The sequence below is a fragment of the Dermacentor variabilis genome, chromosome 6 (assembly GCF_050947875.1).
Source record: "Dermacentor variabilis isolate Ectoservices chromosome 6, ASM5094787v1, whole genome shotgun sequence".
In the NCBI taxonomy this organism is placed as follows: domain Eukaryota; kingdom Metazoa; phylum Arthropoda; class Arachnida; order Ixodida; family Ixodidae; genus Dermacentor; species Dermacentor variabilis.
Window position 1 is genome coordinate 146,918,667 of NC_134573.1, and position 25,314 is coordinate 146,943,980.

The 25,314-nt window shown below is 47.3% G+C and overlaps 1 protein-coding gene across 1 annotated transcript in view; it reads right to left on the reverse strand.

Annotated features, from left to right (window-relative positions):
- The window catches only part of LOC142584397 (uncharacterized), a 103,767-nt gene extending 91,840 nt beyond the window's left edge, over positions 1-11,927 (reverse strand). The window contains exons 1-3 of the mRNA XM_075694541.1: positions 11,847-11,927; positions 11,233-11,305; positions 7,384-7,496 (exon numbers count right to left, since the gene is read on the reverse strand). The gene's annotated coding sequence lies outside the window, so the exon portion shown is untranslated. The remainder of the gene's footprint in view (positions 1-7,383; positions 7,497-11,232; positions 11,306-11,846) is intronic.
- Between the last annotated feature and the right edge of the window lie 13,387 nt (positions 11,928-25,314).

A 25,314-nucleotide genomic window follows, 5' to 3' on the forward strand; every position in this document is an offset into this window, starting at 1 on the left:
TGTGTGTGAGCTACCAAAAGGCAAAGCGAATGGCGGCAGAACTGTTGACAGCCCTGTAGCACTGTGTGATGTTCGTAAGAAAAAAAGAAGTACACATAAACGTGTGCACAGACACTGACGCGCACAGACAAAAAATATTTTGAGGCTGTTAAAATAAAAAGAAAGGCCTCGCCTGTGCCACCGAGGTATAACAGGCTTGACGCACAGACAGGAAGGAGTAAGTACGCACACACGCCATATACGCAGTCATCACACACACACACACACAGCATGAGACCGCAGAAAATAGCTGACAATCTCTCAGAGGTGTCTCCATCACAGTCGTCCTTCATTACTGGGAGAAAATCACCCAGAATGACGCACGCACGCAATCTGGTCTACAGAAGTAGTGTTCAAAACCCGGAGGGCATTTGGGTCCGTTACATTTGCGGGATATGGCAAGTATATATGCAAGCCCGCAAACCCCACCACACAAACATACATACACGCACGCAAACACTCTCTCACACAACGCTGAATAAACGTACACTCGCCAACTGAAAAAAAAAAAAAAAAACTCGCACAGAGATGCAATGCACCAACACAGAAGCAGCCGCAGGAGTATTTATTACGTTCGGCCTCCTGAGACTCGGGGCGCCATTGTGGCTCCCACTCCCCCGAACATGTCGGTTCGCAGTATAACGTCCGACGAGCCGCGCCGGTTGTCTGCGGCCTTCAGACGACGCGGGGAGACGACGAAGACGACGTCGGCCACGTCTGTACCGCGCCGCTGATGCAAGCGAGGCGTCTTTTACAAGCTCGCTCACTTCCGAGAAGGGAGGCCCGCGATATACTGGCCCGTTGTGTTATGGCGCAGCGACGAAATTGATCGCTCTGCATGACAAAGGACGGAACGGGCCGTCCCGGTCGGGTCGTTATTCATACGGAACCGAGGACACGCAGGGGACGAAACCTTTTGTTCCTCCCTTTGCCGACCTCAAGCCGGCGTGACGGACGCCGAAGGCGAGAAAAAAGAAGCAAAATGAAGGAGGAGCCGGGCAAGGACTCATTTCGAGACACCCTTCATTGGACACGCCTGCTCGGAAGCCGAGAACAACGAGACGGCTTTGTTTTGCAAACAGAGCTTCGCTCATGGCCCCTATACTCAATATCGGCTAGAAGGTAATATCTACGCGACTCGCGGCATAACACCCACTAATGGCAGGTTGAACGCCTCCTTGCGTCCGAGTAAGTATCGGGAATTCGTCCCTGCGACGCCCCACGTATATACTACGGGTGTTCGTTCGTGACTGCTTCTCGGATTTCTCGGCAGCGGTGTTTATGACGTCGGCGTGTCAGGTGCAAGCCAGTGTGCGCATTTATCAAAGGCGGGGAGAAGAAAGGGTGAGAAGGAAGGGGAAACGCGAATTTCGGTTGTCAACACAACGACGCGTCCGGCTCGCTTACAAAAAGGCGCCATTTCTTTTTCTACATCTTTTTTGTTGCGTGTTTTGCAGTTTTGTGAATGGGGGAGGGGAAGGGGCTCCGGAATAATTTTGATCACTTGGGGATCCTTTAAAGTACATCCAAAGCATAGATACACTACCGTTTTTTTGCATTCTGCCTCGATCCGAACGAGCCCATTGCGACCGGGGATCGAACCCTCGGCTTCGAGGCGCAATTCCACGACAACCGAACCGCCACGGAGCGTATATACGACGTCACACAAAACGATAATTCGACGCCTGTATAAATAATAACGAGGGAAGACTTCGCGCAGCACAGCTGCCAGATCGTAGGTGGAGAAAAGAAAACACAGTGTTTCGTAAGCCTCTTCATCCTGGGATTAAAGGCAACCGAAACAATAGAGCAGGGCGAAAACAAGAGCGTCCTGTTAGCCTTGCACTTTCGTAACAGTTGCTGACAGCTCTTGAGCGTCTCGACGTGGTGGCCGACGCCGAGTCACCCTCGACCTGCCTGTCTGGGCAGTGCGAAGGCTTCGGTCGACGCACCAAGCTGAATAATGTCCTCCAGAGCCTATAGGCTGCTTGAGTAAGCCGCGCGGGCTTCTTTATCTCATCGGCAAACGCCGAGGCTGTCGCTATTGCTCCACCGCTCTTTCAGATGTCGGGCCCAGACCTGTCGTGCAGTGTTGACCGAGGGAACAGTTCAACCCTCGATGATCGTGATGGAGGACGGCGTCAAAGTGGGCGTCTGCAGAAATGCGTTTGTGCAACTTTCTACATCTGACCGCAAATATTTACATTCAAAGGACCGTAGCGTTGATTTAGATTAGCTGTAATCTCATCGGAGAGGAAAGAGAAACTCAACAGCTGTCCCCGCCCATGGCTTATACAGCAAATAATGACGATGGCCGGTTGTTTGTTAATATTTTCTCTTTCTTTTTTTAAAATTAAAGTTTGCTCACTGTTTCCAACAAATACAGACACATCCCGAAACATACGTTTGGAAAGATAGGGTCGACCCTTAGTCGTTACTTAAATGAGTCGTTTTTTTTTTTTTAATGCACATCGCCTCCATTAAACGTTTCTCCTCTTTCGAGCTTTCTTTCTTTCTTTTTTTTTGTATGTGTGCCGAAGCAGCGGTTTGTCGGGCAAACTTTCCGAGGACCATACGCGCTTGCTATCGCGACGAATTCGTGTGGTCCACAGTGTGGTAGACGGCGAAACGCTCGCTATCACGTGACGCTGCGGCTCGATCGTCACAGCGCGGGTACTGTATACGAGTGCACCCGCGAGACACCGGTCTTGAATCGCCTCTGCTCAGCTTCCAGCATCCGCGCTGCACCCCCCATCCCCCTCTCCCTGGCCAGTGTGTCCAAGTACCAAGCCAGTCCTCGCGCACGCCGAGGGTACTGCTTGCTCTTTCAAAGAGCTCCACCGGCTCCTATACAGCACTTCCATCCTCGCTAAAGGGGGTCGTCACGGCAGTACGGCGCGCCTGGTCAAACACACTCGGCTGCACCGAAACGATGGCGCAGCTCCGCAGCCGCCGTGAATTTACCTTGCGGCCCGTAGAAGACTCTCAGCCCGCAGCTATATGGCGGGGGGCGGGCGACGACGCCCGTCGCAAGTGAAAGCTGTTTGCGTTCGGCCCGGGACGAGCTTCGAACTGCGCCAAGAGTGCATTTGCGTTTGCGATGCGCGAGCGTGCTTTTACGTGCGCATGTATACTTGCGCGGCGGGTGCGTTGTTTCGTCACGCTGAGTCTCTGGCACTAAACGCCCTGGGAGGGTTTGGAATTTCCAGCGCGCTTCGGGAGAAGGCTCAAGCACCGCTACGTGCCACTACGCGGGGCGTACGGCGCTTGCTTAGCCCGTGTCTCTTATGTATAGCGCTTAGCATGCACGGCGCCTGGATCTGCAATGTCGTTTTTCGCATGTGTGCGTTTTTCTTTTCTGCTCACTTCCGTCGGCATTCGTTGTATTGATATTAAGTTGAAAGATAAAAAAAAGAGTGAGAAAGCAGCCAAAGAAACTGACGATTATTCTTTTTGTTGTCAAAGTTCAGAATCGTAGCGTAGAAAGCGTTTCCATGGTTTCTGATGCTGCAGGTCGACCTTACAGGAAAATGCGTAAGGCACGACGAATCATTTTCAGTAGTTCGAGGACATCTTGCTAATGCGTTTACTATTCCCCGATCGTATTTTTTTGTATATCTCTATTTGATTGAATTTCAAAATTGTCTGTAGTATAGCAGTGTACCCTGGATACTTCATCGTCGGCATATTGAATGTGCACGCGCTGATATTCGGTATGAAAGGACGAGCAAATCGCGTTAGGCTCAGTAGTAACTCCGCCTAATTTGGAAATCAAGAGGGGGGGGGGGGTAGTTGCAATGAACCAGTTTCAGGATACTTCGTTTCACAATTCGTTCGAAATGAGAATTGAACTTGCAGCCTCGTGTACAACTGATAAAGATGAGACAAACACTGCCAGGGAAGGTTATCATATATGCCCTTGCCGCTAATACCGTAACCATCTTGCTTAATTAATGTGGACACACAACTACATTGCGGCAAAATACTCATAGTGGACATCAACACTGAGGGTTCTCAGGCGGAACTACAATATTCTAGTGCTCTGTAGTATAGCAAAGCTCCGAAGAAATGACCGAGCCTAATGTTGCTGACCTGCGATGACCTCGCAGAACTGACATATTGAGCGTGACGTGGCCGACAGCAAGGACAAATGCGGAGTCATTGAGCTCTCCCAACGGTACACCTACCTTTGTGTGTCGTTGTGCTTATTAGGCATTCATTTCTATCAGCCAAGCGTACGCCGCACAAACTGTGCAACACTATTCAAAAATTTTATCCTGCTGCAATGTCATGGTGACCTTATCGTGTCAGTGACTATGTATTCGCTTCGTTGTTAACTCAGTATTCCATCATGATTATTAACTTCTCACGCTTGCAACAGGTTCAGTGCTGACTCCACATTACGTGTGATATGCATATATTTGCAACATATGATGTCGCGTTCTTAAAACGTAGTGAACATTTTTTTATTATTATAAGCGTTTAATATTTCTATTTCTTTCACTGTTATTCGTTTCTATATTTTAGTGTTTTGTTCTTAGCTATAGGACATTGGGACATCGGACTTTTGAGTTGGCAAACTTCCTGTTTTGTCGCAGTGAATAAGAAAAAATGGGAATAGCATTTGTTGATTGAAGCTTTCCAAGGAAGCATTTACCACGAGGCATGAGACTAGCAGGTTGGCTAAGAATTCGAAAGTGATTTGTGTCCACAGTTAGAATTCCTATGGATCGTAGAGTTTCCTGCAAAAACTTACAAGAAAGAACTCATCTGCTGGTGCCCACGGCAGCTTAAACGTAGGCCTGCTCACCCAGCATGGAAATAGTGGATATTGTGCACGAATTTGTCCAAACTCTAAACTTTGATGACTTTGTAATACAGTGATTTCAAAGGAAACATTGTGTCATAAGTTCGACGATTTCCAATTACTCCGAGAAACTTATTGCGCTTCTCGTTCCTTTTTACAGAAAGGCTATCACGGCTTGGAAACTTCGAAAAAACATTTGCAGTCATAAGCACGAAGATCTGACAAATCAATGCACTAACTAACAATCATTCCCTTCATACATGAAAGAGCACTGCCGGAGTTACGCCTCTCTAGTAATTTAAGTAAAAAAAAATGGCAGTGGATTAGCACGGCTATGCCAGGATATACGTTGCGAAAGCTAAGGCATAACATGGTTAGCCTTGGTTATTCTTGATACCAAGCCCAGGTTAGTCTGGTTGTCTAGCTATGTTGCGGCGTTCAGCCAGCCGTTCGGCGCGCTGTTCGTCTGTTTCCTGGGCGATTCGTTTCCTCTTCATCTCGTTCCGATGTCGATTCCAGGCTTCCTCCTGCTTATCAGAATTGTCGCCGTCCATACTGGTCCATACTGCCACCTCAGCTATGGTTGCGGCGCACTCGAGCTCTCCTTTTCAATCATCCGACATGTTATCAGGCATGCGACGCAGCTGGCGAAGCGAGCGGAGGCGAACGCAACGACGAGGAACGCGGGTGACGTCATGTGCCTCCTCGGAGCACGCCCACGGCGAAATCGCAAGTTCGCTGTTACTGGCCGCGAACTTTCGCTTTAAAACAAACAAACTCAGTGATACAGATGTCGATTATGCTGCTGCTGCTACTGATGATCACGGCGATGATTGTATGCGTGCAGTATATTGCATTCCTGTTGTCCCCCTCTCAACATGGCAGTTCATCCAGTCAGTGCCCAAGTAGTGTACGAGGCGGCGTACGCTCGCTCGATCCCCAGGGCCAGGCAGCGATGGTCACGCGCTGTGCCCCCGTGGCTTCCCGCCATCATCGCGCCGGTGCCGGCCGAACTCTTTATGCAGCGGCAAAACCGTAGCGGCCCTGCGCTCCGCACAATGGCGGCCCGTGCATTGGCGTTGCCCGAGGACTTCCCCTTTTGTTCTGCCCATCGGTCGGCGACCGCTCGCCGCACTGCGGGGTCGGACGCGGTGCCGGGCATTGCACGGCCTCTCTCCTCGCTCCGTTTGCCATTGTTCTTCGTCTGAACCCTGCGAGGCCTGCGCTGTGTACGACCGATCCTACAAAAGAGCTCTCGCGCAAATATTACTGCAGGAGACAGTCTGCTGTTTCGAGTCGCTAAGTATGGACAGCTGGGCTAGTTGGTTGTGATTGGCATTATGACCGGCGTTCGTGTTGTACTTCACGTCCGTGTTCAATTGTGCGCTGGAACGATGTTTCATAATGTTTCGAATCGTTCGGCATGCTCGTGAATCGTTAGCGGGACGTGGATATTGGTTTACCTGGTATAACGGGAATCGATGAGAAAGGATACCTTGTGTACTCTTTCTTTCTTTCTTTCTTTCTTTCTTTCTTTTAATACTTCGAGCTGTATATTCTGTTTCGCGGCGCAGCGATAGGATTGGATTGGAGCAAAGTTTATTTGTGCCTGCAGTTGGGCTATCGCGCGCCTCGACGAGGGCCTTCCAAATTTTGCGCCTGTGAAGTGCTTGCCGTTCTGAATTGATATCGCTTCCCTCGCGCGCTGGGCGCAAACACTGGTACACATGAAAAACGAACTAGCGAAGTGCGAAACCGCTGGGAACGGCCCGCTACTAAAAAAATAGCTTGCGACGTTCGGAATTAATTGCCTTTTTCGCCCGCTTTGACCTGCGTGTACGAAACGCCCGAATGGCTCTGAGAGGAAAATAAACGGATCAACAACCTACTGGTTCACTTTAATTCCAGTACGAATTCATTCACTTCAAATCTGCTTCTGCATAGATCACGTGTCCCCCCAGCTTATAACAAAATTTTTAAAGGTATAACTCACGAAGCAATGATTTTCTTCGTATTCTTTCTTTAGATAACTAATGAGCTGGATCGTTTAAAAGCCGCCAAATAGAATCTGGACGAGAAAAGTAAACGAATTATTGGCCTACGATGATCTTAGGATTATACGGCCACTAAGAGGTCAACCAAGACACTTCTTCTCTCTATCCGCTCCTCTTGCTAGTTCAGCCATGAATACCGCCTGGGCAGCTGTAATAAAGGTTCCGTGGGCGTAAAATACGTCAGAATGGAGAAAATGCGCACTGGAGAACTGGTGGCGTGATTTGATTTGGCTAGTGAACTTGGTTGAGAGGGAAAGAGCAAGGCCCTTTAATGGATCTTGGAGAAGAAACGTGCCTGGCGGCACGCCTATATAATAGCACACTACCACAGATGGGAAGGATGAGAAATAAAAGTGGTACGCTCAGTGCACGTCACAGACACGCAGCGTACACAAAACGCAATCACAACGCGCAACATACGAAGAGAGTAAAGTATTTCGTTGGGACAGTGTGTTTTGGAGAAAGGTTTAAAACGTTTCGTACCCTCAGTAGGAACACTGCAACGATCAATTCTCGACTCCGGGGCTCTGCGTTACCTCACGTTGCCTAGCGACCATCAGATGAGGCAGACCAGCTTGATTGCCACAGTGCACTTCCTGCAAAGAAGCACGCACTTAAAACACGCACGGCCAGCGATAAACAGCGAAAGCTACCACGAATCTCTGCTGCGGACATGCGTTACAGCGCTAATGACGCCATCAAACTGCGCTGAGAAGACAAACAACGTGATTTTCAAAGTATGCAGGCAGAGCTGAGATGTTTATACATCGTGTGGATCTCTCTTACTTCTTCAGCGCTGTCCCTTCTTAATTTTCGTTTGAGCTGTCCACGGGCCGTAATAACGTACGCGTTCGGCCTGTCTGCCCGGCACTCGCTTCAAATAGGCACCGCGGTAAAGGAAGTTGCTCTCGAGCAGCCATGGATCCGGGTCTGCCTCATGCATCGCTGACGAGAACGCGATGGCCAGCACTGTGATTAAGCTCTATTTGTGCAGTGGTAGTCTGAAAGCTGATGGGACCTGACATCTCGGGGCTAGTTTGTTCGGTCGTTGAGCTAATGTATGGAAAACGTAGCTTCCCTCGAGGTACCTAGGAAAAAACAGAAAGATTACTGAGGTTTGACGTCCGGGATAACAACGTGGGTTATTATAGGTGGCGTGTTAAGGAAAACATGCCAAATTTCGATCACCATAGCTTATAGTTATCGGCTTTCAGGTAGGTGTCTCATATACATCAAGGAAATATTATACGGGTACAAAGCTAATGCTCTGGCCGACTTGGAAAGAGCGTGAAACCTTCACTATTTTGAGACCATCAAGTTGTCATGCGTGCTCCCCGATGTAGCGTTATTATCTTATTTTTCATATCAGATCATGTTAACTGGATACGAAGACGGGCAGTACGCAAACCCGTTTTCTGCTAGCGGGTTTCCCAGAATGGGGTGGAAATTAGTTTCGACAGAAAGGGCGGAGTTATGTAAAAGAGAAAAAATAGCATTTATCTGGCACAAGATACTAAGTAAAGTTAGGTTAAGAGCAAATGCTAACCAAATGTCAACAAACACACCACAAACATGTGTTTGAATAAACAGGGCACTTACGACCCAGCTTATACCTTCATAAATACAGAGTCTCAATTGGCTTTCTCTTCGCATTATCACAGGGCTTAGTGGAAAAGTCCGGACTGCGAAACTAAGTTTCAAATAGTGCTTCTGTGGTGAAAGTATGCCATGTGGCACCTGTTCTTTTCATATAGTTCGAAGAGATTTTAAGAAATGCCTGGTGACAGACAACGTCCTCCTGCATATTAAAGCAGATTTAAAGAAGAGGTGGAAATTAACTACAGGAGACATAGGATTGCTCAGGTGCGTAATTTAATATGCACTAATTAACCTACAATTATTCCCTCAATCTCTTACAGCCTCATCTTTTTTTTTCGCCTGAAGACAAACGTTCAATTCGCAGTTGGAGAAACTTCTATGCTGGTTTCGAACATCCAAAATTAGACTCACGCAGTTTGTTATCCCTGAGTGAAATTCAAGGGCTTCTTAAGAAAAACCAAACTGGTGCCTACTGCGGGATGCTTTTATATTCGTATGTTTTCGCACTCTACTAAATATGACAGGGCAGGTGAACCATCTCGCAACTTTTGGCAGCCTGTGTGTAATAAAGTATTCCAGAGGTGAGGATGACTGTCATTTGTGCACCTGAATGCATTCACTCCCACGAGTTCCTTCGAGTGTTCACCGTTGTTCGAATCCCGAGGTCTATCGGAAGAGCGCACACAAGAATACACAGGTGACAAGAAACAAAAAGAAAAAGTAAGAAAAACAGCAATTCCACTTGGATATGGATACGGCTTTGGCTGTGCGTTCTCCAACATGAACGCAGTAGGTTGCCAGACAGCGACCCGCATTCTGCTAAATACCGGTGTATATAACACGAGCGGTGACATTAGCCTGCATCTTTTCACGAAACTATCTCGATTTCCGGTTTATACGGTACTACATGCATTGTTTTGCTATTCACTAAAGTACACCAGGGATCTACGGTGTAGATAATAGATCCACAGGTGGTAGTCTGGTGGGCGGCTTGCGTTGTATGGACCCGCGTTCGACAGGTATACCTGAGCCGGCCGAACTGCGTGATTGCACGATTCTTTCGGCGTCGCCTTTGAACTGAACAGCACTCGTGTGTTGTCGCCTCGTAGCGCCAAGTGCGTCTCTCGTGCGCCCAGCGCCGAGGGGGGCGAAATACGAGCTTTCGAGCGCCTGCCTCCGGTCGCGAGAAGGTTCGAGTCGAACGACAGTCGTGTAAACGCCTAACGCGTGATCATTACACGAACCAGTGCACCGGCCCTCGATCGCTGCACGCTCGTGGCCTCGCAAGTAACCCCTGCCGTGCGCAGTCGCGCCTACTTCCTAACCGTATTCATATCTGCCCATTGTCCGATCGGAGGCTCCAGGGGCAGCGTGTGGTATAAGAGCTCTTTCCGTCGAGGCGTTCCCGACAAACTTCCGGTCTGCGCTTACGTGGACGTGACGCCGGCGGCTCCGGCCGAACCGAAGGATTCGCACGAGCCATTGTTCCGATCATCGTCGTTCCCAAGGTTTCCTTTTCCTTCTAGATCTTCTTGCGCGCCTCTGTTTCTCGTTGGGGCACAGCACTTGAGGCTTCTCGTGAGGGCGGTGAAGCGCTGAGATTAGAACTATTGCTGCTATCTGGATGGAGGAGGACGATGAAGAAATAACTTTGTTGGTAATTAAAAGAAAGAAAAATAAAAACGCAAGAAGAGTATATATGCGCACGTTTGCGTTTTATGAGCTTGTATGGGTCGCACAAAGCCCGTGATCCTGCAGAGGGACGTGCGTAAATGTTCATCATGCGTGTGCACGGTAGTGCGAAGAGTTTTGTGTTGGCGCTGCCGTTTGTTGAGTCAAGGCGTCTCTGCGTTATTTTCACCGAAGTTATCTTTTGCCAGCGCGGCTGCGCTGAAACTGTGTTCTGTCTGGTTTTGTGAAAGCAAACTTTTCTAAACTCTTCGCATGAAACCTTCCTTAAGGACTTTTTGGATGTCGCTATGACATGGCTATTCTCAATGTGTCTCTTTTCTTAATGATATACGTCGGAGCATATGAGTGCTAGGCGCCTGTAAGAAGCGCCAACAGCTCTTTACATATTTATTTAAAAACAAAGTGGTTGTGTTCAGGGTTGGCATTCTAAAGCGTCTGGTTGCCAGCGGTTAACTTGTAATCTATGTAGTCTCGCGTTCAAAGAACACTGAAGGAGAAGCGCAAGCCTCCGAGGCTGGACTATGCATGAACGGCAAGACTGGAGTCGCACTCAACAAAGTGGCTCCCCAGGAGGATGTCCCGGTGTCGGCACTTGCCTCGCATGTACGCATGAGTGAAAGACCCCGAAAAATACGAAACGAAGTTTCTAAGTAATGCTGGGGCTTGTTGGCTGCTGGGTTGGTGATTCGCGCTACAAGCAGAAAATTTAACGGCAAACGAACATAAGACACATACACTACACACGCAGCTCAACAGTTAACGGTATGGGTCGTGCATGCACACTAACCAGCAACCGTACTAAACAGGATTATATATTACCTCGCGCGTGTGGGTGTTTGGGCATTTGTGTGTCCCGCTCGATATTGCTCTGGAGACGCGACATGTCACGAATTTGCCTACGCTTTCTGCTGGATCACGTGAAAGAAGAGGAAACCCAGAAACGACAGAGAAGCGTCACTCTGTGCAGGCACGCATTCGATTGCGTTCAGTGCGAGTTAATTCAGAAGTCCCACGCGCAGAGCTCTGTAGTATCGGACGTACCCGTGCGGAAAACCGGAAGCCTTCCAGGGGCACTCCGTTTGCAAACGGCGGAAAGCTGCCCGCTAGAATAGCCCTGTATGTGTTTAGCGGAAAGGAAGACAAATGTCAAGAGGAATTAGTACGCCATTACGGAAGCCCGCCGCTTCTAATTTGCATCGAGTTATAAAATCAGTTCTTGCCGCAACAAGCACGAGAAACTGTATCTACACAGTCGTCGTCAATATGAAAGGGAACAGCTCAATATATTCAAATACCCATTTAATGGTTAAACATACATTCCTTTTATAAAAGTGGTCAATAAGACTAAAAGTTCATCAGCAAAACTTATTGTTATGTATCAAGTTCCTTGATCTGAATCTACGCGTCACGAGTGATCGTCGTTTAAAAAAAATTAGCTGTTCCCTGTCATATTGATGACGTCTGTGCATGTTCTTATAGCCTGGCGCACGTTCGTTGAATTTGAAAACATAAACAGAGGTGTCCCTTACATTGAAGTGAGAACAAGAATGCCTATTTTTCTTGACGAAAATCGTCTGCAAGGATAGAATACTGGAAACTTTCTTTGGGACAGCAGGTTCATTGCGGCTATGGTGCCTGAGAAACTCTCTACACACTCTTAACCTCGTTGCGCGTAAGTTCCTCTGAGTAAGTTGAACATTTTTGCAGATAGCATCCCCATAGTTGATGGAACATATCTGGAAAGATATTAAGATTTTTCACTTTGTGAAACTCCTATAGGAACGGTAGCGTAGTAACAGAGGCAAGAAGCTGTATCGCAGAGGGAGAGCCGATGTTTCAAGAACGTCCTTTTTCGCCTGTTTCCACTTAGTTAAGACGAAAATTTTTTGCACATATGCTCCATTTACTTAGCGCAACCTGTGTTTAACGAAACTAAGAGTGCACTTTTTTTTTTTTTTGTTCGCGGGTGTATACATAGACGCGCCTCGTGCTAAAAGCTTCGCGCTGTAGAGCTTCCTGCTAAACGCTCTCTAATAAAAGAAAGATCGCACGCATAAACGAGGCCGGCCGCGCACGTTTTTCTCCGGTAGCTCGTTTGCGCGTCGCTCACTATACTCCCTTCCGGCGGCGAGAATACGGCGCGCACGGCTGCAAACGAACCGCGAGGCCCCTCGCATTGAAATACGCGCGGGGTCGAGCGCGGGGGGCGCACGGTTCCGAGTGGCCTTTGTCTTGCCCGGAAGGAGGCTTCCGTCGCCAAGAAAGACAGCTGCGTGGCCAAACAACGCCGCCGCCGCCGCCGTCGCAGTGGCGTGATGTCAGGCTTGACAGGGCCGCTGTGACGCGCGCGCACGTCGCCCGGCCACGATCCCGGCCTCCCGCTGAGGCCCTCCCGCATGGCCGCCATTAGCGGCACGCGGTAAACATGGGATTCACGCGCAGCTGCAGCTGCGAGACAGCGCGGGCACGTTCGTTCATCGAGTTCGCCTTCGCGAGCCGTCTGCTGGCTTCGCGGAGATGCTTTGCCGACGTCTGCTCCCGCCTCCCCGCTGATGTGAGCCGTCTGCTGCGCGCGTTCTTCCGGATACACCTTTGCCAGGGAGAGAGTCGCGACTTTTCGTTGTATAGCGCACGCGGCAGTGTTGCCGAGGGCATCTTTTCGGGAAGACAACGGCAGCGCGAGCGCGCTTCGCGTGCGTGCTTTAAGGGCGAATCACACGTGCTCTGGTTCTCCGCCATGCAGACGGACAAGTTCGTGTATACAGACGCGCGCAAAAAGTTCGCAGGTCGCAGATGCGGCAGAAACAGAAACACGAAAATATATATATCGTCATGGTCTATGCAGGCGCGTTGAAATCAATTGACCGTGTATTTTGTAACGATACTATCATTTGCCATTATATATATTTGTATTCTTCATAGGCTATCATAGATTCATAGATGCTGCGCCTATGAATCTAGATGCTGCGCCTATGAATCTATGAAACGCATTGCTGCCAGTATCGACCATTTGTTGAGATGGGTGATAAGAAAAAAATAGAACCGGTGGGAAAGAGCCCTAACATAATATAGCCCTTGATGTGCATGTTCAACGAAGGAAACGCCACAATTTCACATTGGACGGCTCTGTTAGAAGAAATGTAACATTTTTTTCCAATGCCGTGTTCTCTGAATGTTTGCCGCCATAAAGGTCCTAACAAAAATTACGAGAGGAAACTGCGACGCTGCGTTTAATCGGCTACCGTTAGAATGACGTCCAGCGCATGCATTCGTCTATACTTCCTGCTTGTGACTTCAGACGTACCTACTGCGTCATTTATTGCGCTTTATTTTTTACAAATTTCCGATAGATAATACCTTCAGAAACGCACGAAAACAATATGTTTCTGCTCGTGTGTACGTAACTGTCGTGCAAGGTTGGATTCATTACAAAAAAAAAAATATTTTGCTGCATATGATCAGTTTGTGCATTTACGAAGTCGCTCGAAGCCAGAGGAAGGACGAGGTTGAGGCAAATCCGCGTATAGTCCTCATCCTTTCCTTGCTGGGTGAACTGCCACACTTGCAGCTACTGCAGCCACTAGCTCCAGCGTTCCCTCTAGTAGATATTTTTTTTTTCTTAGGAAACTCTTATCGACACAGAATGGCCTCCGAAATCTCGCACGCAGGTTCCTGCGCGAGCAGTCTCGGAGGCCATGGATATACATAAGCTGGGTCCCTTCTCTAAAGCTGCACTTGCCATCGCGAACTTCGCGTTCTGATGCGACACTGTTATGTCATCGCTGGATCGGGGTAGCATTTACAGAAGTTACTCGTTCCGCATTGGAAGTGTTGACGCGCCTAGCACGTGCGACTTTTGCGGGACCGAAGAGGTTATGCTGTACACGCCCTGTGTCTTTGAAGGGGAGGGGCGTGTTTTTCACGACGTCCAGCACCACCCTCTCCACACAACGTTCAGCCGGCTGAACTCGAGGCCATTTTCAGAAGCAAAGATCTTTGGATCATGGCCATGTACACGTCACTGGCCCAGAAATCAACGAGGGTGCCGCTACAGCAGCTCAAGTCACATGGCCTCTCCAACTGTTTATAGACTTGGTTTGCATTTCTCTCTCTCTCTCTCTCTCTCTTCACTCTTTGTTCCCTCTCCCACAGTGCAGGGTCGCAAAGCGGTCGTGCGTCTGGTTAACCACCCGGCATCTGATTTTTTCTCTCTCCCTGTTGATACAGCTTATCAAGATTAGCTATAGCTTTGTCTCCCCTATATACAGGGATTCTCAATATGTGCTGCATAAAAGTGTTTTTCCGAGCGTGAAAGAAGCCCGCAAGTGCACGCAAAATTGCCGCGCGACTGGCCGCTCGAGGCACTTTGTGTGTACTCGCGGTCTTCCGTCACGCTCGGAAAAACACTTTCATGTAGCACGCGCTGAGCAACAGAAAGCTGTATCGGGAGTTTTTCATGTCGCTCTACAATTTTCTCATTGACACTTTCCATCTAACTATAATGTTTGAGAAGTTGATTTAGTAATTAGGGCTAATCATGTAGTTCGGTGGAATGCCAGTAGTAGTCTGAGTTGGCAAACATTACCTTGGTTCTGTCCAACTACGGCAAATATTACCTTGGTTCTGTCCAACTACGGCGCATTCGCTCATTTTATATACGGGGTGTCCCAGCTAAAGTTATCTGGAACATCCTGTATATATAGTGCCCAGACAGCAATGTTGCTGAGCGCACCCTCGCAAGACAACAGTAGTGCGGACATACTTTGAGTGCCTACAGTGGCGCGAACAGAATTTTATCTGGCTCTGCTGCGCAAAACAACGGTAAAGTTCATATACTGGTCTCGTTGTGCGATTCGTTCGTATCTATTCGCTCGTGTGGGAAAATCCGTTTTTCTTTCTGCTGAGGTCTTTATTAGCGCTCTCGCGTGTAGCCATTGTTGTCTGAGTACATGCAGTTAATGCAGTGCTTTTACATAACTATAAATTATAAAAACCATATAAACTATGATTACGAATAGAACATTACGGCGTCTCAACCAAATCTGTATTACTTTAAGATTAATTAAAGGACTGCTTTGTGAGTAGCACACTGCCAAACTTGAGTTGAGAAATAAATGACTGATGTCGGCTGCAAATTAGCGACGTGTTAATGTTGTCCGCTTTAAATATTCCTTAAAGTGCAGCTTATAGCAATTGAGACATGCGTATCCTTTTTGGTGTTACAGAGATGTAAGCTTGATGCTTCAGTATTGTTATATTGTTTTCTTTTTGCGATGATAATTATTTTCATACGATATCCAGCATGAAAACAAGAAAAAAACGCTCTCAACTCTCTTGGTAAAGATGTGCCCAGTTTCTATGAATAGATTAATTTGGATTCAGCGATTACCCTAGAGCATCATTGAATATCGAATGAACTTTAATAGCGATAGCTCCGAGCTAGGCTTCTCAGCCGCTGACGTAGACGCAGATTCAAATACGCGGAGGCTGACGCAGAATCATTGTAGCTTAACTGTTGACGTAAACGCACAAACGTCAAGCGAATGATTTCTACCAAAGGTTAGATATGCGTTCTTTACGAAATATATAAACACTTTCATGGAGTGTCGCCTGCGACGACGTAGTTCTGTAAAGTGGCTAAATTTAGATGCAAAGCCGGCGTCAAAAGTTCACTGACTGCGGAATCTGGGAAACTGTTGAATTATGACCAGTTTCCGATCGGTCGCCATTAGAATCGTGCAACTTTATTTTGTTTGTCCATTGCAGGCTGCTAAAGTATTCAGCTTTCTCTCCGGACCAACAGTCACCAACCTGTATGATGTCAACGGTACGGGATGCGAGAGCACACCTACAGCACTTGTGGAAACCGAATGACGCTTCTCCAGAATGGTCGATCGAGAGGCTCTGTGACCAAAACTGGGATATCTATAGAGGTAGCCGCCGAGACCGCAATTCGTTTGGAAAGAGGGCCTGTAGCTCGCGCGAGCAGTTCATGAAGGGGCAGGCCTGCATGTAATATTTTCGCAAGCAACGCTGTGGCTGTGAAAAGGTGATTACTGAGCCGATTAGATTATCACTGTGCGACACAGCTCCTTACAAAAAAAAAAAAGTCGCAGTTTCGCCCGAAAGGCGAACTATCGATTGCGATAGCAAATTATAGACAGCTCTACGAAGTAAGGCCAGTAGTTTTATGGGCTGTATAAACTCGTAAACATTCGCTTACTAACTAGATTAACGAGCACGGTGTCACGCGCGCACGAGCAAACATGAACACGTCTCGCTCGATGACTGCGCGTACTCGCTGACGAAAACGCTGGAGCGACCAAGCGCGGCAGTAGCTGCGCGAACGTATTGGCCTTCGTGCTGCCTCTGGCATCAACGCGAAGCGGCGAGAGCAGAGAGAAAGAGAGAGAACTTGACTGGCCCATAATGAAATGGAGTGCGTTAAGCGTCTGATGGGGTGGCTCCGTCTTCACGGGCTCCATATGCTTCCAGGGCCGCCTGGCGCCGGCGAGAACAGAGCGCACACGGAGCTATCAGCCCTCGGTGCACCCAGACTCTGTACTCATCACAGATCCTTTTCAAGATAGGGCCTAGGGCGGCCATCGCCGGGTGAAAGCGCTACGAGTGACGAGAATTACCAAAAAAAAAAGACACGAAATTAGCGTAAAAAAAGGAAAATTGAGCAAACAAATAGTGGATAACACAACGTCACAATTAAGCACGAGGTTGATAAGCAAATTTCACACACTCTCGATACCTTGCACACACTCTCGATACCTTGCGGCTGTAGGTTAAATAAAGCTATAAACAAACCAAAAATACGAGATGGCCGGAGAAGGGCACGGTCCGAGAGTATTATATCATAGTGTACCAAAATTATGCAAGCTGACGAAAGCAATGTTAATCGTAGTGTATATAGACTGGTGTCATGGGTCGACTTTTTTGCGTTTATTTATACGTTTCTCTTTTGTGGCTGCCTGACTTTATGTGCACCTTTCTTTGACCTGCGCTCGTGCGCATCTACGTGGCCTGCGCGCGTGATATTCAGGTTTTCGTTATGTTCACTCCCGCGTCGTAGTAAGCATCGCAGTGCCATTTCTCTTGAATTTTTCTACTACGCATTTATATCATGCGACAAGGCCTGAGTAGCTGACGACAGGCGCCAACATATCAAGATTGTGAAGCGACGAAAAAAAAAAGAAAGGCTCCTCTATCAAAAGAATTATTCCTGGTCCACCTATCACACCCGGCAGGACAGAACTTTCCTTGCTAGCCGCTCTACCAGCTGAACTATAACAAAAATAGAAGATGGCAGAATGAGGGTGAAATAATCGACAACTAACACGCGGCAACTGATGGCGAATTGTATTTCAGAGGAACCTGCAAAGTGGAGCACTGCTCCCGACATAAGAAAAACAAAAAAACTACGTCCAACCATCTAGACTGTCTGACTGTACTCTTGATCAACATACCTGCCTTCCTTATAACCTCTGTCTCTGTCTCTGTCTCTCTCTCTCTCTCTCTCTCTCTCTCTCTCTCTCTCTCTATATATATATATATATATATATATATATATATATATATATATATATATATATATATATATATATATATATGTTCATCAACGGCGAGCAAGCAAATTCATACCGAGCCCGGCGCCAAATAATGCTTGGACAATTTGGCTTGCCTCTTCGTCATAGGAACATCTGCTTGGTGGCTTGGCAAAACAACATTCAATTCCAAAATGTGCCAAAAAACACTGAATACTTTCAGAGAGCATCAAAACACACAAAGTTCTGTACATGAGTCTATAGAAAGCCGCGGAAGAGTGTGCATGGCAATGTGCAAATGTGTATGTTCATGAAGGGTTGCATAAATAAATAAACTTAGGTGAAATTGCCCGTCAACACAAACAGGAGTTATAAGTATTCAAAACGAGTGGATGAACGTAAATACACGTGCATAACACATATACCGCGTAGTACTGCATGAACACCATATAACAAGCTTATAGACTTAAATGACATATCTATCATCTGTATATTAGTGTTCTTTCTTTTTACGTTTTTAGCGCAGGAAAAGGGATGAGAGACAGAGGTCCGAACAGAGGCTGTTCCCTATATATATGTGTATCGCTTCGTGGAATAAAAGAACAATTGTTGAAAGTTAGCGCTGTGTCCGCGTCATACCTCTGTCTCTCGTCCCTTTTCGTGCGCTAAAAACGTGAAAGTTATGGAATACCAACATGCCTAAACTTACGCTCTCTTTTTTTTTGTATGAGAGAACACAATAAATTATTATACAGCTAGGATATTCGCGTTTTCTGAGGAAGATTCATAAGAAGCAGGCGCTTTATTAAACCCCGCTTTGTCATGCGCAAAGTGTACTTTTCTTCTTATTTTTGATTTTAGAAAGGCAGTTGGCTTGATCCCCTAGCAACATTAACTAAAGTTCGAGTATGAGTTTCGTCGGCAGCGTGAGTCAGCAAAGCACAAGAAAATATAATAATAATAAAAATAAAAGAAACCAGGCAAACTGATCTGGTAAGTGACACAGACGTTATACAAATGCGCGGGAAGGAAAAAAAAAACAAAACAAAACAAGCGTACGCGTTCGTCCTTGGGCAAATGAATGTCACGCAGATCACTCCGGGAATAATTCACGCGTCTCTGCTGCGTCCCAGCACACAAACGCGCGGACAGACATATCCACTCTATTCACACTCCTAATATAACGCACTCTGCATGTTCGGGTGCCGCCCTGAAGCGCGTCGTTACCCTCTGAGTTATGACGTCAACGTGACGTCAATGCCAAAAGCCTGTCGTCGACAGTCCCTCCAACTGTCTCCGTGACAAACTGTCGCTCTACTTCGCTTCCGTGCGCGGGCGAAGTCCGTCCGCTTCGTTGTGGCGTGAGTTTGTTGAGCCTGTACTCTGCTAGACAAACACCTGCGAAAAAAAAAAACAAGAAACATGGTTGATCTATGCGAGTGACATCGTGAGAGACTCGCTAACCTTTCTGAGGGTTCGTTTGTCACGCAGCTAAAAGGATAAATAAAGCAAAAGAACACAGACTAGGCAGTATAACACGAACCTAACTGATTGTATTCTTCCTAGACGACATGTTTCTACAAGCAAATGTGTTTAGTAAAATTCAGAAAAGAAAAACAAAACATGAGTTGACGAGCATAGGTGACCTCTATGGATGAATGATGTCAAACGATCGATAAAAAAATGGCAGTATGTCGCAGAGAAGTGATTTAGCTTTTGAGGAACATTATCATCGTTCGTATTTGAGCGTGCGGGTGACGTCGGCAAAAAGGAATCTTCGAATTCACAAGCGCAAGAACGTCGAACAGCCTGCCCTGTTTTGATCCTGGTTATACCGACCAATTCGGGATCGGTTCAGAGGAAACGCGGGGGAGGGGTTCACTGATTGATACAGCTGCCGAAGAAGTCAACGTCGGCTGAAGCCTTGCGAGAAAGTCATATTGAAATTGAAGGCAGTTTGGAAATGCATGTTCCAAAATCATAATGTAGATCTAGAAAATGCAGTGATGGACTTTGTATTAGCATTGACTACCTCGTGTTGGTTAACAGGAACTCTAAGCTTGGTTTGCACGCGCGTTTTTGTGTTTCGCCTCCGTCCAAGTGTGCCTTCCGCGGTCGGGCATCGAACCTCTGACTTCGTGCTGCAGGACACTGAGCCCTCGCAGCGGATTAAAGCACAGGGTAATTGAATGAGTTGCTTGGAGGTGACATTGCGTTTTCCTTCATTTCGCTTCTCGGTTACCTCAGTATTTCTTGTTTATATTAGTATTCCATCGGTTCTATGTGTTATTGTTGACAAAACGCAAAGAATGTGGAGGAAACGGTGGCCCACCAGCAGTGGGATACGAGCCTAAAACCTCCGCATCGTCGTTGCAGCGTTACTTGTCTTGAAAATTTGGTTCTTAATGGAAGTTAGATCAGGAGACCGACACGTTTTATTAAATTTCCATCCATCGTTCTCCTAAACAGAATTTTGATAAAGGGAAATAGAAGCTCAATTTCTGCCAACACAACCAGAAGCTCTGTGGCTGCAGAATGTAAAACACTGCAAAGCCAGTGTGTATAAGACCGATGTCTATGCACTGCGTTAACACAACCTCCAACAAGCTGAAAACCATGAAAGTATACTTCTTTTTCTTGTGGCATTCGATAATAAACCACTGCTAAGCGTTCCTTACTAGCCCCGTCCCAGGGTTTAAGTGAGGCTTATCGCCAAGTTGCCTCCTTATACGCAAAACGTACGAGTTTGGCGCATTTCGCGGTCCTCTATACAGCAGCGTGACGTCAAAGGTCAGCACCAACACTGCTCACCGACCTTACGGGTGCGGCGAGGACCATGTGCTTCGCACCCGCGACCGTTATGCCGGCTGCGAGCCGATCCCCTACATCCTGTTATAAACCACCGCCGCATTGCAAACCGAACAGTTTACGCATCTCCGCCGTCTCCCCCTCTTTCCGCTCGCATTTCGCTCGATGAACTATACGCGCGTGCACCCAAGGGCGGCTTCCAGCAGCGCTATAGCTGCGCTCGCTCCTATAGCAACGGATCGACGACCCAGGTCGGAAGCCCTCACCTGGAGGAGGAGTCCGCACCTGGGGTTTGGAATCTCCCGTGCCAGCTCACATCCGACTTATGACGCGGCAAACATCTGGAGACATCGGGGAGGGTCGGAAGAGCAGAGCGGAGTTAAAAAAAAAAGAGTAAATGAAAGGTGGCGGGGTCCCCGTGTTGTATATATGCCATTATAGAAGGCAGCTGACGCAGATGCCCCTGGTTGCCGCGATTTCGCGAGAAAAGATGTCGTGGAGTGAAGCGTCAGCGAGTAATGGCAGCTCTCTTTTTTTTTTCTTCCTTTCTTTGCGACGAGGCTGGGGGTGGGGGGAGGGGGGCAGTCAATATTACGAAGACGAACGTTGAGCGTTGTACTCATTGCCCATGAGGCTCGCTATAGTGGAGGACTCCAGAAATTTCGACCACATGGGGTTTGTTAACGTGCACCTAAATCTAAGTACACGGGCCTTCGTCTTTCAGTCTGTGTATCCACGCGCGTGCTTATTTAATATTTATTTGTTCGACAGTCATTATACGGACGCTCGCGGAGAATTTGCGTCAATCTCATCGGCGTCGGCGAGCTGTCCTGATTATAATGGCGCATGCGCGGTTCACGCGTGGATGATTAGAAGGTATCTAGAGACACGTAACGCGTTCAGCTTCAAAGAGCGACGAAGCCAATTGGACGCACCGACACGCTGTGCTCATTCGGCTCTGCCGGAGGCAGGACAGTATTCTGCGGCTATCGCGGCTGGCAACAGCCTTATGCACTCCAACACCGTGGTGAATACACTTACTTGTCTGTGCGGAATGCACAGTAAAGGTCGAACTAAGTTTGTGTAACCCTCCCTCCTTTCTTTTTTTTTTCTTTTTCTTATGGGGGGGGGGGGGCGCTGATAAAGGCTCGACGGTTCTCCTTCGGTCTCTTCTCGTGCGCCATCGAGGTGCAACCAAGGAGGTGTGCTCCTCATCACACAAGCGTTCTGACACTCCTTCGGCACAGCGCTTAACCTTGTTATCGCTGTTTTCGAAGCTTCGCCTTCGGGTGAAACTGACAATGTTTGTATGTACCTACGCACACTCGTGAGCAAAAGTATGCGCACCACAGGGTCGCCAAACAGAATTTCTTCGTAGTTAACACGCATGAATGGAAACTGACGAGTGCACTACAAAATTCGTAATACCAAATCTCTACTGCAGTCTTTAACTTCAAGTTGCATTCACAGAATGAGGAGCAAACAAGTTTTATCGCGCGATCTCTGCTCCGTATACCGTTGCTCACGGGTGTACGTACGTGCGTGCGTAGGCATGCATGCCTGCATGTAAGTACTAATTAGGTAATTAATTAATTAATTAATTAATTTTTGATGGAGATCAGTGGATGAGTGGGCACGTGAATGTGTTCTTGCCCGTCCGCTTAATTGCATGCATTTATTTATAGGTGCAGTATTGACAAAAATTAAATGTGGTCGAAGCCGCCGGCAACCACATTTTTGTGCGCTACTGCAGGCATTCAGGTCAGTGATATGCGCGGTTTATGTTTTGATGATAATGGCTAAGGGAACAGGGTGGAGCTGTCCTGTAGATTCATTGATGTCTTCTCAAATGAATGCGTTTCAATGTCTGTCGTGCTAGTCGGGCGCACCTTCGTCGTGCTTCGTGTTTGGTCGATTAAGAAATACACACGCGTGCCTGCATAATGACTTATAGTGCACATCTCACGCCTGCACACTGCGCAGGTATATGCCGTATGAACTACAGCTTGCTTTCTTTTTCATTGAAGCAAGCGATATCAAGAAAAGTTAAATGCAAATCGCGGCTTTCGTTAAAGCGAGAAGTTGCATTGAGCTCCAACACTTATGTATTCAGTTCACTCATTCAGTTACGGCACAAACCAATATCACAGACAAAGAATACCGAAGCTGTTGATTGATTCACCCGCTGTGGTTGCTTAATTAGTGGCTATGGTGTTGGGATGCTAAGCACGAGGTAACGGGATCGAATCCCGGCCATGGTGGCCGCATTCCGATGGGGGCGAAATGCGAAAACACCCGTGTGCTTAGATTTAGGTGCACGTTAAAGAACTCCAGGTGGTACAAATTCCGGGAGGTCTCCCCCCCCCCCCCCCATGGCATGCGTCATAATCAGATCATGGTTCTGGCGCGTAAAACCCCATCATTTCTTTTTCTTTTTTTTTTTGCTGATTGCTACAGCTTCCAGGACAAGAAATAAACGACTTCAAAGGATGAACGCGCTAGGTGCAATACGCAATGAAAGCTCCAATCTCATGTCATAAAGAATTCTGTTTTCATCCTGCCTCAGTAGATTGCAAAGCGAGCAGTCCACATCAAGGATCAAGCTGGATTAAGTGCGTGCAAGTAAAAATGAAATATTTATCATTGACTCAGGACCTTTTGTCTACTGTTTCCTTTTTCTAAATATTTTGTCCCTGTCACTGGGATCTGCGAAAGATAATTCCGCGCAGTCACGCTTAAAAGGAGCAGTAACCTATGCTGTGAGAATATATAGTAGCCATAATCCTCCGATTTCTTCTCATGGACGGGCTATGTTCGTTTCACTACATTACGATCTTTTCGCTAAAGCTATCTGCTGTAAAGGCTAAATATATTTAAGCCCTTAAGAGTTTGAGGAGCACTCGCCTTGTCAGACTGCGTATTAATAATTCAAGAGAGCACTGTAACTGAACAAGTCAACCAATAAATGTTAGGGAATGACAACAACGAAGGTCACTGCTTGACACTGAATCGGAAATTGTGAAACACACCGCTGTCATGCGACGAATTCGATGTATTAATGAAGCTGCAGAGCAGCGCATTACAACGGTCCTTAGTTCTTTTTGTTCCTTTCTCTCTCTCTCTCTCTCTCTCTCTCTCTCTCTCTCTCTGTTGTTGTTGTCGTTGTTGTCCCCTTCCAATATTTCTTGCGTTCCCAAAGTTATGCTGGTTAGTCTGGCATACCCTATCTTCCCCAGGTTTTCGTAACGCAATAAACAACTATCGCTTCCTGCGGGTGCGTCGTTTTGTTGCCCTTGGCAACGCCTAACCTTATAGCGCCACAAGCGTGCCGGTTCCGCAAAGCTGCCGTCGATTTCGCGGTCTTGCCACCATTCGCACGAAATCTCGCCTTTCGGCGTTCCCTCGACCTGATTTTTCATTGCTCAAGTCCCCCCCCCCCTCCCCGACTTTCCCCCTCTTCGCCGTTCTGTTGACTATCTGCACACCTTTATGTTGCACTATAGGTGCCTCTGAAACCTCGCACACCTTTCTGTAGCCTGTCTCGATTCCCCTTTTTGCGCGAACTCCGCAAGACCGCACTCCCCTCCCAGTTTGAGGCATTTATTATAAGTTAGCGCTCCACGCAAAGAAGTAGGCTTCTGTATATACCTGAGTGGTGTAACCTTTTCTTGTACTCTATAGAGACACCCCGAATCACCCTTCTTCACAAGCTTGAAAAGAAACGATCTGGCAGGAGTCTGAAAGCACTCTAAATTCACTCGATTCGCATTTGTCTAGAAAGGTGTGTCTACGGAAAGGTCATCGACACTGAGAAAGAGCCTCACTATACATTTCTTTCTTTCTTTCTTTCTTTCTTTCTTTCTTTCTTTCTTTCTTTCTTTCTTTCTTTCTTTCTTTCTTTCTTTCTTTCTTTTCGAATTTGAAAGGTTTCATTTAATGCCCGTTGTATATTTAGCTTTTCACAAACTTCGGAAAGGTGAACGCACTGCCTGACGGGGTTGCTTAGTGGCTTTGGCGTTGCGCTACTAAGCACGAGGTCGCGGGATCGAATCCCGGCCGCCTCGGCGGCAAGAACGCCCGTGTGCCGTGCATTGGGTGCACGTTAAGGATTCCCGGGTGGTGGAAATTGCGTGACTCATAATGAGATCGGAGTTTTGGCACGTAAAACCTCAGAATTCAATTTATTAGGGGGGCACGTACTGAAATGGGTGGAAATGAGCATGTCATTTACATAAAGGGAAGAATTGTAGTCACTGGCCAAGCCACAATTACTTGACGTTTTGGAAGTCACAGGGTTTTTTGTTCACAATGCAGCGGACCTAGTCTCCAAAGTACTCACAGACTTCTTCCCCGACATAGGGATAAGTATCTCATAGACTATGTCCACTTCACTCTAAAGAAAGAGCCCAAATAAAGAAAGAGACGTCAAATAAGAGTTTTCAACTTGGCCCCGGACCTCAATTTTTCACTTTCCGTGACATGCTACTTGACCAGACCAGCCTTCTCCCTAATTCCGACTGAGTATATGTGTGTATGCTAATCATTTAATCACGAGCTCGAATACACTCTAGAGCCGTTAAATGCGAGGCCGGTTCGTAAGTATACTTGAGTTAAAGTGAGGCGGAAAAACAACAAAAAAACACAGAAACGCTTGCTCTGTCCAGTTCTATGGATCTCGTCTACAATTTATTCCCGCATTTGTCTGCACCTTAGATTTAGCGATCTTTCAAGACGGTTTTTCAACGAACCCAACTATGTTTGA